At 40.3% G+C, this 12,247-nt stretch overlaps 1 long non-coding RNA gene across 1 annotated transcript; it reads right to left on the reverse strand.

Annotated features, from left to right (window-relative positions):
- Positions 1 to 455: 455 nt before the first annotated feature.
- On the reverse strand, positions 456 to 5,541 carry LOC129643030 (uncharacterized). The gene is made up of 3 exons (XR_008709991.1): positions 5,422 to 5,541; positions 5,071 to 5,299; positions 456 to 490 (listed from the first exon to the last, which is right to left on the reverse strand). It is a non-coding gene; the product is annotated as an uncharacterized LOC129643030 (long non-coding RNA).
- Between the last annotated feature and the right edge of the window lie 6,706 nt (positions 5,542 to 12,247).

Here is a 12,247-nt window from a genome sequence, read left to right on the forward strand (position 1 = left end):
AACACAGGCACAGCTCAGGAACTGGAGAACACCTTGAATAGCCATGGCAGGAAGTAAGGTTAAAACGGTCAGATTAATTGAAAGTTGAAAAACGTAAACTTTGACATCCTGACATCCTTGCCAACACCATGCTAACAATTCATATCTGAGATCTCACCATTATTACAAAAAATAGAGACCAAGTCAAATAGGAAAAGGAACCAAATGGAAAGCAGAATCATTTTTTAAGGTATATAACATTCCTTAGAGAGATAGAGACAACTTTGCATGAAATAAACCAAATTAACTGTAATAATGATGGTTTAAAAGTTCTTTTAGAACTAACTTACTTTTGGAGTAAATTACAAGGGAAACTGTTCCACTGCAGAGGTGGTGGTTTTGAAGAATGAAGTCAGGAGCAGCTGAGTCCATGCTGCTCATGAGCAGCCCATGAGCAGTCCATGAGCCCATGGTCATGAGTCCATCCATGTCTTCCCCAGACAGTGATGCCCTGTGGAAACATACACACATCGTCAAGGGATGTATGGTTGGACCATCCATACTGATCTCCAGCCTGAAGACCAAATCATGTGATAGATTTTGAATTTAGGAAACACTGTATCTATACTCAGTGCTGGGCAGGAGTTGTCAAAAAGACATGCTCACTGTAACATATAAAAGCATCAATGACTCTACAGGCAAATATGGAACATCTCTATATGATAATCATGAGAAAGGGATCATATTCCCTATTTCCAAAAATAAAAGAAAGAACCTAAAGATAGATGGCCATGTGACTATAAACAATCTACAGAAGGTAATATACTAGGATTTATGCCAGCCACACTCTTAGTTGCCCTAACCCTAAACCCCTTCTGGAATCATCAGTTAAAACAACAGTCTCCTAAGTTTGCTCGGAAGCACCTGGCAGCTGAATGAGTCCTCTAAGTGTTAAGTTCACTTCTACCCCTGAGGTGTGTATTCCTGCTTCTCCCCTCCCTGTGTCCCAAGTCTTTGTTTCCATCAGTTTGAATCCTACCCGTCAATCAGTGTTTAGTTCAAGCACCTTTTCCTTCGAGAAATGTTCCTCTAATTACTATCCAATGATTTCTCATTGTCTTCAATATACAAATTCATTCCTCTTACTAAGACACTCTAGGCCCTCATGGTCAGATCTTGGCTTTCCTATTCAACCTAATTCTTCACCACTACATCCCCCACCCTTGGCACTCTATCCTCTAGGCCTAGGGCAACATGCTGCTTCCTTAGACCTCTGTGCTTTTGCATAACTGCTCCTCCTCCCTTTAACTCCTACTTTTTTTTTTTGCGGGGTGGGGGGTGTGCTACATGGTGTGAGGGAAATGAGATCTTAGTTTCCTGATCAGGGATTGAACCTGTAGACCCTGTAGTGGATGCACAGAGCCTTAACCACTGGACCATCCAGAGAGTCCCTAATTCTGCTCATCCTTCACGTGCAGTTCAGGTCATCTGTACCCTCATCTGGCTTGGCTGCCCCACCTACATACTACCGTCACTTGCCTTTAAAAGAAACCCATTTATATCCACAAATAACCACTATTAATTGAACATCTGTGATATTGAAGACACTGAAATTAAGTGTGGTACTTGTTTTTCCTTATTTTAATCACTACAAAATGTATGTGGTATGTACTGTTACTCCTATTTTCCAGAAGAAGAAAGCAAGGCATAGAGGGGTTTAGAAATGTGTCTAGCGGACTTCCCTGGTGGTCCAGTGGTTAAGACTTTGCCTTCCAATGAAGGGGTTATAGATTAAACCCCTGGTCGGGGAGTTAAGAGCCCACATGCCTCAAGGCCAAAAAACCAGAGCATAAAACAGAAGCAATACTGAAGCAAATTCAATAAAGACTTCAAAAATGGTCCACATGAAAAATGTTAAAGAGAAAAAACAATGTCTAGATTTATTGGTAGTTCATTGAAAAACTAAGATTTGAACATAGTTGATTTTACATTTTACCTGTGTACTTAAGATTGTTAATTGTTCTTATAAATGAGGGCATGACTGCAAACTCCATAAAAGGCAAGATCCATAATAAGTGTCATAGTCTTCCATCTCTATCACACAGCATAGGGCCTGGCTGATAATAATTACTCAATAAATATTTGCTAAAAATGATCTGTTGTTTAATGTTTTCTGCATTGTCTGTGTGCTCCATGAGGATGAAGACAGTATATTAATCACCTTTCTTGTTGTTTTAGTCACTAAGTCATGTCTGACTCTTTTGTGACTCCATGGACTTCAGTCTGCCAGGCTCCTCTGTCCATGGGATTTACCAGGCAAGAATATTGGAGTGGGTTGCCATTTCTTTCTCCAGGGGATTCTTCCCAATCCAGAATCGAGCCTGTGTCTCCTGAGTCTCCTGTCTGTGTCTCCTGAGTCTCCTGCATTAGCAGGCTATTCTTTACCACTGAGCCACCTGGAAAGTCCCCTATTTTATATATGGTATTTTACAGATTTTATAGATTTTTAAAATTATATATAGTAGTGTGTTAATCCCAAACTCCTAATTTATCCCTCCTCCTCTTTTCCCTTAGATACCAGCACAGTGTTTGTTGGAAGAATGAATGCACTATAATTCTGAGAGAATTATATATATGTGTGTGTGTGTGTGTGTGTGTGTATTTACACACACAATTTTGACAGCTCTGGTAGAGCCTTGGGATCACACCTTGCTGGTTTTGAACATGTATTATTATCCAAAGGAATCTCACACCTTTAAAAGTCAAAAGCTGTGTCTTCCAGTTCAGGATCTCTCTGCATTGGTTAGCATAACACTTGGCACATAACAGATAATTAAATATACTGTTTTTGTTGTTCCTCAAGAAAAAAAAAGTGATGAATCTTTTCCGTGAATTGTACAAAAAGCTTAGATATCATTTGCTTGAATAACTCTGTTTTATCCCTTCAAGTGAAACACGAGTTTGGCTGTGGAGATTTGAAAGCCGTCCGACATGGACTGGCCTAAATGATATATTGGCACCCAGGGAAATCCTGCCAGGTTGAAGGCTCTGTGGTTTCCCGTGATGAGAACGATCCAGAAAAGAGCCATACCTGTTCCACAAAGCCAGTGGGCACCAGGATATGGGTGAGCAAAGACCATTAACATTTTAAGTATGGAAATGAGAGGTTTTGGCATCCCTGGGAAAAAAACGATGTGGCCTTTTAGAGACTGCGGGATCTGCTGCCAAATGTCTTTCCCCTTGAAACAAAAACTATGTTCAAGTCTCGATAATTACCACTGAGCTGTGCCAACCCCAGAAATCCTTCCCAACCAAGTAGCTCCACCGGGAGCTGAAATTTACATTTATAATCATTTACCTTCCCCCAAAATGTTAGTTTTCAGGACTAAACTTCACACACGTAATAACCTTGGGATTAGATCCGCTTTAGACCTGAATCTGGACCTACCCGTGTCAAGCAAGGAAACATATAAGAGAAAGACAGCTCCCCTCCCATTTTTAAGAGGATATTTGGAGGGGAATATGAAAAGAATTAAACAGCTGAAATATCAGAAGTATGACTGCCTTTGTAGTACCATGTGACCTGTTTTTCTGGAACTTTGCAATTGCACAAATGAGCAGGCTGTTTTTCATCTATCTCCAGAGGACTCTCCAGACACAAGAGAGACACGGTTCTCAAATCCATCTGGTCCCCTTTGCTTATCTGAGCAGAATCAAACACACAGAGGCCCAAATATTTGGCCAAACAACAGAAGTAGCCAGGCAACAGATACTTAAAAAAAAAAAAAAAAACTGAAAAAGATTAAATCACATGCATTTTTTTCTGATACACAGTCCTTAGTCACTGAAAATATTCATCAATAGTATTCATATGTGATTAATTCACAGTGAGTCCCAGTTTTCTGTTTTCTATCCCATCGGTTTATGAATTCAGAATCATTAGCAAACTGTGCATCAGGGCTTTATGTTTTTATTTCTTTTTCTCTCTAGAAAAATTAATGTAAGTTCCCGGTTGATTTCTCCATCTTTCTCCCAGAAAAGATACCAAAAAAGGCAAGATTGACAGTGGAGATATCTGACGGTAGTGTGAATGGTGGGTGGGGTGGGCATTGGTAGGTAGATGGTGGGGTCAGGTGGGGTGGGGTGGTCAGCACTCATCTCTGTCTTCCTGTTGGGATACACAACAGTGAGGAAAAAATTTAACTGCCCCTCGCTCCTCTTCAAGAGTGACAAGGGTAATATATTACTGCCAAATCTTGTGAAAACGTTAGGAGACACCATTCCAGCTGTTCGAGTCAATGAGAAAAGCCATGAGTCTTGTCAAGTCCTTTTGCTACTTCACAGCATAAGGCTGTCACTTCATTAATTAGACGAGCGTGTTGCCACGCGACTCCAGTGAGCACACTCTCCATCACCAATCTTTGTCAATTTGGGTAATAAAACAGCAATTGAATCATCCCCCCCTTCCACTCCTGCACATTAGTAACTGTTTTATGATAGAATTTCAGTTTCCTGGTGCACTTGATTAGTCAGTCTGGGGAGGACTTTCATAGATACAGTAGGAGTCTAATTAAAAGGCAGACTGCAAAGAAACCAACGGTTCAGACACAGTTCAAAGAAAACAAGTTCCAGGGACTACATGATAAGATTAAACATTCTACGTAACCCATTTCTTAGATGAATCTTAGGCTAAAGGGGAAGGAATAGGCTCGTCGTGGGGTCATGGGGAATGGGGGCACTAGAGGTGGGGAGGGTGCTTGGAGGAGGGAGCACGCTGGTAACAGTTGTGGATTCTTGGGAGAGTGCTTTCTGACTGTGACCAGGAACCCACAGTGGTGTGGGTGGGCAGCCTGGGAAAAGAAAGTGCCACCACCATCAACTCCTGGTGAAAGGGGTCTCTTGTGCCCACAGCCCCTTCCTGATCCGATCTGGCGGCTGTCAGCAGACATTGTTTTCTGCTCAGACTTTGGGCTCTTTCAGTCTTTTGGAATTAAGTTCTTAAAACAATTGCATTTTTCTTCTAAATACATTACATCTGATAAACTTTATATTTCAGAAAACTCCACTGGTGGTAGGAGTTCTGGATCTCACCGTTTTCTCCTGGGATCTGTCCTAGAAGATGATTTTGTCACAAATGCGGGGCACTGGGGTTTTTCTCGGGGCTTCCCTGGTGGCTCAGATGGTAAAGAATCCGCCTGCAATGCAGGAGACCAGGGTTCGATCTCTGGGTTGGGAAGATCCCCGGGAGAAGAGAATGGCAACCCACTCCAGTATTCTTGTCTGGAGAATTCCACGGACAGAGGATTTTCTCTAGACAAAACTGCTTTTGGGGAAAAAATAAAAAGGCTTGGTGGGGAGATTAAATATATATATATATATATCTGTCTCCACAATTTCACAACAGTTCTGTTTTCTGTCTACCACCTCCCCCCCATATTTCACCTGCCACAGGCCCCTCCTTCCAACACTGGCAGTGCTGCTGGTGGCTCTGAGAGCTCCGTGAGCACCCCGAGTATAGCACCCGGTGATAAGCCTTCTGGTGTCCATTGGCAACAAGAAGCCAGAGGGCACTTCCTTTCTTGCTGTGACGTGACTCTGGCCTGGGGGCGGGGCTGGCACCGGAACCGTTAAGGTGCAGCCGTTAGGGCGGGGCCACTAGCAGCAGGCTCAGCCAATGGTTGGCCAGCATCACAGTGATTGCCCGCCCCTTCCTCATCCTCTGTGTAAAAGGAACCGGAATTTTGACTGGGGAAAGCTGGTTCTTTGAGGCATTAGTGCCCTGACCTCTCAGGCTGATGGCTTTCTGATTAAAGTCGTTATTCCTGCCCCAGGAACTTGCCTCCCGATGTACTGGTCTTTCGTGTGGTGAGCAGAAGTCCTTATCAACTCTGTCAGAAGTGACCCGACATCTCTCTTGTGGAGTGGAATCCCAGGTATAAAGAGGGGAGGCATTAGAAACTTTTAACTTCTAGCTATAAATAAAACAGGAAAAAAAAAGAAGAAGAAGAAGAAGAAAAAAGCTGGCTCCCTCTCTGGGCACAAGTACCTGGTAAAGAGCAGTAGGATGAAATAGGAAGTGCATTTTGCCCAAATCCCGGAGAAATAGGCTCTGGCTAGCCCATTTCTAGTCACCATAATATTCCTTTGAATTAATCGATGAATCAACCGAGTGATTTAAGGCAACCGTTTTCTCTCTGCTTCAATTTTTTCATTCATAACTTTCCACCTCAACACCCCTTACTCTCTCCGTTATGCCTTGTCCCCTCCCCTTCCCCTACCCACCAAAGTGATTTTGACAAGTGCTTTAGGGCAACCATCCCCAACCTTTTTGGCACCAGGGAACAGTTTCATGGAAGGAAATTTTTCCACAGACCAGGGTGGAGGGGATAGTTTTGGGATGATTGAAGTGCATTACATTTTCTGTGTACTTTATTTCTATTATTTCTTCAGCTCCACCTCAGATTATCATGTGTTTGATCCCTGAGGTTGGGAACCCCTGCCCTAGGGCCCTGACAGATGCTTCAGAAAAAGAGGGGTTGAGGCTTATACTTTAACCAGGAAAATATACACACTAGAAGGCAACAGCACCCCACTCCAGTACTCTTGCCTGGAAAATCCCAGGGACAGAGGAGCCTGGAGGGCTGCAGTCCATGGGGTCGCTGAGGGTCGGACACGACTGAGCGCCTTCACTTTTTCACTTTCACTTTCATGCATTGGAGAAGGAAATGGCAACCCACTCCAGTGTTCTTGCCTGGAGAATCCCAGGGACGGGGGAGCCTGGTGGGCTGCTGTCTATGGGGTCGCACAGAGTCGGACACGACTGAAGCGACTTAGCAGCAGCAGCAGAGCCTTACTAATGAAAGTAATCAGGGAAGCCATAAGGTAGTATCATCACATTCTTAAGTGGAAATGTAAATTACATATTGCCATAAGACTAAAACTCTGAAAAAACAGAGAGAGAAGATGAGTCTAAGAAAAGAACATTATAACAGGTAGGTTAAAAGAAAAGGTCACATAATTCAAGCAGCTATTTAAAAAAAAATCAGAATCTTTTTAATTATCAGAGTTGGATGAAGTCTATGGTCCATATTAATATCAAATTCTGTGATCCCCTGAATAGGAAGTAGATAATTTTGGCTAATCTCTACATAACAGTGATGAAGAAAAACACAATCTACAGTTTTCTTGGGAAAGAGTGTATTTATCTGGGCAACAGTGCATTTTCACTAAAGTGCTTCCCTTCTTATCCTTACACTGTTCTCCCTGAGAAGGTTGTGCACAGTAATTAAGTGCAGCTCATAAGTGTTCCTGTTGTATATGATTTAAAAGAACCTCATGTGTGCAGAATTAGATTAATTATAATCCTCAGGTCATGATAATCTTCAGTGATCCACACTTGACATTAATTTATTTCATTTATGAATTTTAGTAATAAAAAACATTCAAGAGTGTCCCATGCAACCCAATATAGTAAAACTCTGACAGTAGCTTTTATCTATATGCTCCCCCCAATCCTGTTCTCCTGCCTCTCCTTCTACCTCAAATATAATCCCAACTTTTGTACCAATTATTCCCTTTAATATTTAATAGTTTTAGAAATACATATGTATGCTTAAACAATACATTACTTAGTTTCACTTCTTTGAATTTTGTAGAATATTAGCCTGAGTACAATATTTTGGGATTTGGTATTTTTCATTTCCATTAAATTAGTAAGATTCATGCATATCTCAGTTAATACATGGGGTTGATTCAGTACATGTGTGTGTGCTAAGTCATTTCAGTTACGTCCAACTCTTTGCATCCCTATGGACTATGGCCTGCCAGGCTCCTCTGTCCATGTGATTCTCCAGGCAAGAATACTGGAGTGGATTGCCATGCCCTTCCCCAGGGGATCTTCCCAACGCAGAGATTGAACCCGCATCTCTTATGTCTCCTGCATTGACAGGCAGGTTCTTTACCACTAGCACCACCTGGGAAGCCCCTGATTCAGTTCACTACTCTGTAATTCATTGCTTGAGTATGCTATGATTTAATTACTATAGCTCTTAAGGCTGCTCTCAGATTTTTACTATTATGAACTATGATGATGTGAAAGTTTTTATTTACATCTTATATTGATCTTGTGCAACTATTTCTCTTGGGTATACACCAGAAAATTGAATTGCTCATTTATTAAGATGTGTAAGTGTTTGGGTTTCCAAGACAATACCTTATTTTTCCAATATGTTATACCAATTTACACTCCTATCAGCAATTTACAGGCAATCTTATTGATCTGCATACTCAATACTTGGTATCTTTAGACATGTAAAATTTTAATCAATGAAATCAGCAAAATGTGTTATGTCATTATGGTTTTATTTTGCATTTCCCTCATCACTGATGAAGCTGATTATCACTGAATATGGTTACTGGTCATGAATATCTTTTCGTCTGTGAAATGATTGTTTTCCCATTTTAATATTGTATTGTAGAAACTCTTTATGCACTAAGGGCTTCCCTGGTGGCTCAGACGGTAAAGAGTCTGCCTGCAGTGCAGGGGATCAGGGTTTGATCCCTGGGTTGGGAATAAGAAGGAAATGGCAACCCACTGCAGCACTCTTGCCTGGAAAATCCCATGGTTGGAGGAGCCTAGCAGGCTACAGTCCATGGGGTCGCAAAGACAGGACTGAGCAACTTCACTTTCACTTTCACTTTATCCACTAAGGAGGTAGTGACTCTCTTTTGTCAATTGTGTGTATGACAATATACTTTTTTCCTATTTATAGCTTTTTTTTTTTACACTTTCATCAAGCTATCCTTTGATTACCAGAAGTTCTCATTTTAAAATTGATCTGTCTTTTCCTTTATGGTTAGTAGTTTTGATAGCCTGTGGAATAAAATGTTTCCTACTCCTGTATCACCTCTATTATCTAAGAAAATTTTACCACTTAATATTTGAATCTTCAGTGCATCTGAGGTTGTTTGCTTTGTATGGTGAGAAACAGATATTCAATTTCCTAGCCAGTGGAATAATATCAGAAAAAGAAGTAAAGTATAAGACTAGGTTGGAAAGGAAGAAAAAAACTGTTCTTATTTGCAGACAACATGATTGTTCACATGGAAAATCCTAAAGAATCAAGAGAATTATTATAAAAATATATTATAAAATATATGAAAATATAATTATTATAATAAGAGAATTGAACAGTTTTAAAAGTGCAAAATAAAAAATTCTATTGTATTTCTATGTCCTGCATGGTAAATCGCTTCAGTCGTGTCCAACTCTCTGGGAGCCTATGGACTGTAACCTGCCAGGTTCCTCTGTCCACGGGATTCTCCAGGCAAGAATACTGGAATGGGTTGCCGTGTCCTTCTGCAAGGGATCTTCCTGACCCAGGGATCAAACCTGGGTCTCTTACATCTCCTGCATTGGCAGGCAGGTTCTTTTCCACTAGCGCCACCTGGAAAGCCCCTGTATTTCTATATAGTAGCAAATAATAAGAAAATGTAATTTTTAAAATAAAGATATTAACATAGCAAGTAACTATAAAATATTTAGGAATAAATCTAACCAAAGATGTATAAGGTCCAAGAGCAAAAAATAATCACAAAATTCCACTCAGGTGGTCCAGAGGCTTAGACTCTGCGCTCCTAATGCAGAGGGCTCAAGTTCCATCCTTGGTTAGGGAACTAGATCCCGCATGCTGCAGCTAAAACCTGGTGCAGCCAAATAATTAAAAGAAAAGAAAACTATTAACAAATAAATTAAAATTCCACTGAGAAACATTCAAGAAAGACTTGTAGACATCATATTTGTGATAGAAACATACAAAGAAGTCAATTCATCCCAAATTGCTTATAGACTCAATGCAACTCCAATCAAAGACAACCAGACTTGGATGAGGCTGAGTTTTAAACTTCTATGGGAGTATAAAAAGTCAACAATAATCAAGACATGTCTAAAGCCAGACAAGAGAGAGTATATCTCAGCATATATCAGGATTTATGATGAAACTTCAATAGTTAAGACAAGAGTATATTAAAGCAAAAGTAAACAAACTCACAAATGTTAAGATTAGAAAACCCATAAGAAGACCAACACACATGTAATTTTGAAAGATCATACAAGTAGCATAGCAGATCAATGTGAAAAGGGAGATTATTATTAAAATGGAACTAGAAAAATTGTTACAATGTCTGTAAGTAGAAAGTGGTTTAATTTATATAATCAATGGTTTTTATTAAAGTAGTATTTCAAAGCTCTCAGACTTATCTTCATCAATAAAAGGCACCTGGAAGTTTTCTTTTTTAAATGTCTCTGAGTGTATAAGGGGTCTATATTAAGATCTCTAAGGGACACGCCTGGATAACAACAGATAGTCCTTAATTCCCTTTCAAGAAGGATGGGGCTGATTAACTGGAAGCTTTTGGATGGTTGAGAGGGAGATGCAATATGAGGCCAAAGGTGAACTTCATTATACAAAAAGGAAAAGCTAAGTCTAAATCCACCCATCCTCTTTTTAGGCCACTCCCCCTCACAATACTCACCATTTCTTCTCCAAAAAAAAAAAAAAAAAAAAATGTCAACTAAGTTTTAAAGGATTCAAAAGTATTAGCTTACCCAACGTATATATGCTTTTGCTTCACAATAGTTAACAAAGTCAGCACTCATTTGCTTGGGTCCACTTTTCAATGCATTTTCAAAAAAAAAAAAAAAAAGACACACACATTTATCACTCACATATGTGTTTTCCTCTTCACCCTTGAACCTTAACCCTCTGTAGTCTCAACATCTGGGAGCCTGAGCACGTTAATTCATTTCAGCCTATAAATGCTGCTGTGTAGAAATTTACATGTTGTCTATGGAAGCATCCACTTAACCATTCCTTTACCTACTTTTCTGATATTTATTTAAGGGTCTTTAAGGCCTCTTGGACAGTACTCAGTAGTAATAAGTATTCAAAAAGTGTTTCTTTTCTCACAACATATTACCTGAATTCTTTTCATTCATGCTACCCTGTACTCTACTTCCCAATATATTACCAATCTTCTCTGCCATTGGCTAAACACAATCTTTCTTATCAGATGACTAAAATTCTCCTCTCAAATATAAGGCTGATATCACTGCTCAACTACCTGACTCTTTGTGTCAGCTGTAATTGTAATTTCTCTTTGTTCCCATCCAACCTCTCAGGAAAATTTTGATCTCTTTCCCTAGAATCAGAGCCAAAGCATCCTACCCTAGCACTAATTTAAGTGGCTGGTTTTCCCAATAATTTTATTCATTATATGATGGAAGGAATGAGTCACACAGTGCTATTGTAAGTCTTTTCAGAAAATGTATAGGTGTAGAGAAACAAAGCATATATATTAAATAATTAAAGAACAATCCAGTTTAGCATGTGAATTCATGCTACACCTCTGCCTTTTCAAATACACCCTATGTTTCAATTGCCTCGCTAAAGTCTACAATATTATGGAAAATTTCTTAGTTCACAATTTGGATTAGAGCTTTGCTTGCTTAGGAAAAATAAAAGCATTCCAAACTCAGACAGGAACTTAGAATGGGCTTGTTATTTGAAATTCTTTTTCCCATGTTGGAATGCCTATAGCCAGTAATATCTCTCACTCATTTGATACATATCCATTAAAGACAATTCACAACAGGCTGTAGAATATATGGCCTGTTTCCCCTACTAGCTTCTTGAGAACATCTCTTCTACCTTCTCTGTAACAGTCCAGGTCCCGGAGAAAGCAAATGGTACATTCAAACTGGGGTAATTTGAGGAAGTTTAGTAAAGGGGATATTTACAACCCCTAAGGGATAGTACAGTATTCAGAGATTACTAATTGTAGTGTTTATTCCTTGATTAGTCCTAAAAGGCAAGAATGCAGAACAATCATCATAAGTCAGAAGAAGAGGAAGCTTTTTGGTGCATCTTGGCTGATCTTTCTTCAAGGGGAGCATCTAGGATTAAGGCCCCTGTAAGGAGAGGAGGGCACAGCAACCCACTCCAGAATTCTTGCCTGGAGAATCCTATGGACAGAAGAGCCTGGCAGGCTAGAGTCCATGGGATTTCCCAGGCAAGAATACTTTAGTGGGTTGCCATTTCCTTCTCCAGGAGATCTTCTGAACCCAGGGGTCAAACCTGGGTCTCCTGCACTGTAGGGAGATTCTTTACCAACTGAGCCACCCAATCCGCCTGCCAATGCAGGAGACGCAGGAGACTCAGGATTGATCCCTGGATCAGGAAGATCTCCTGCAGTAGTAGATGGCAACCCA

Source organism: Bubalus kerabau, chromosome 2 (assembly GCF_029407905.1).
Source record: "Bubalus kerabau isolate K-KA32 ecotype Philippines breed swamp buffalo chromosome 2, PCC_UOA_SB_1v2, whole genome shotgun sequence".
Taxonomy (NCBI): Eukaryota; Metazoa; Chordata; class Mammalia; order Artiodactyla; family Bovidae; genus Bubalus; species Bubalus kerabau.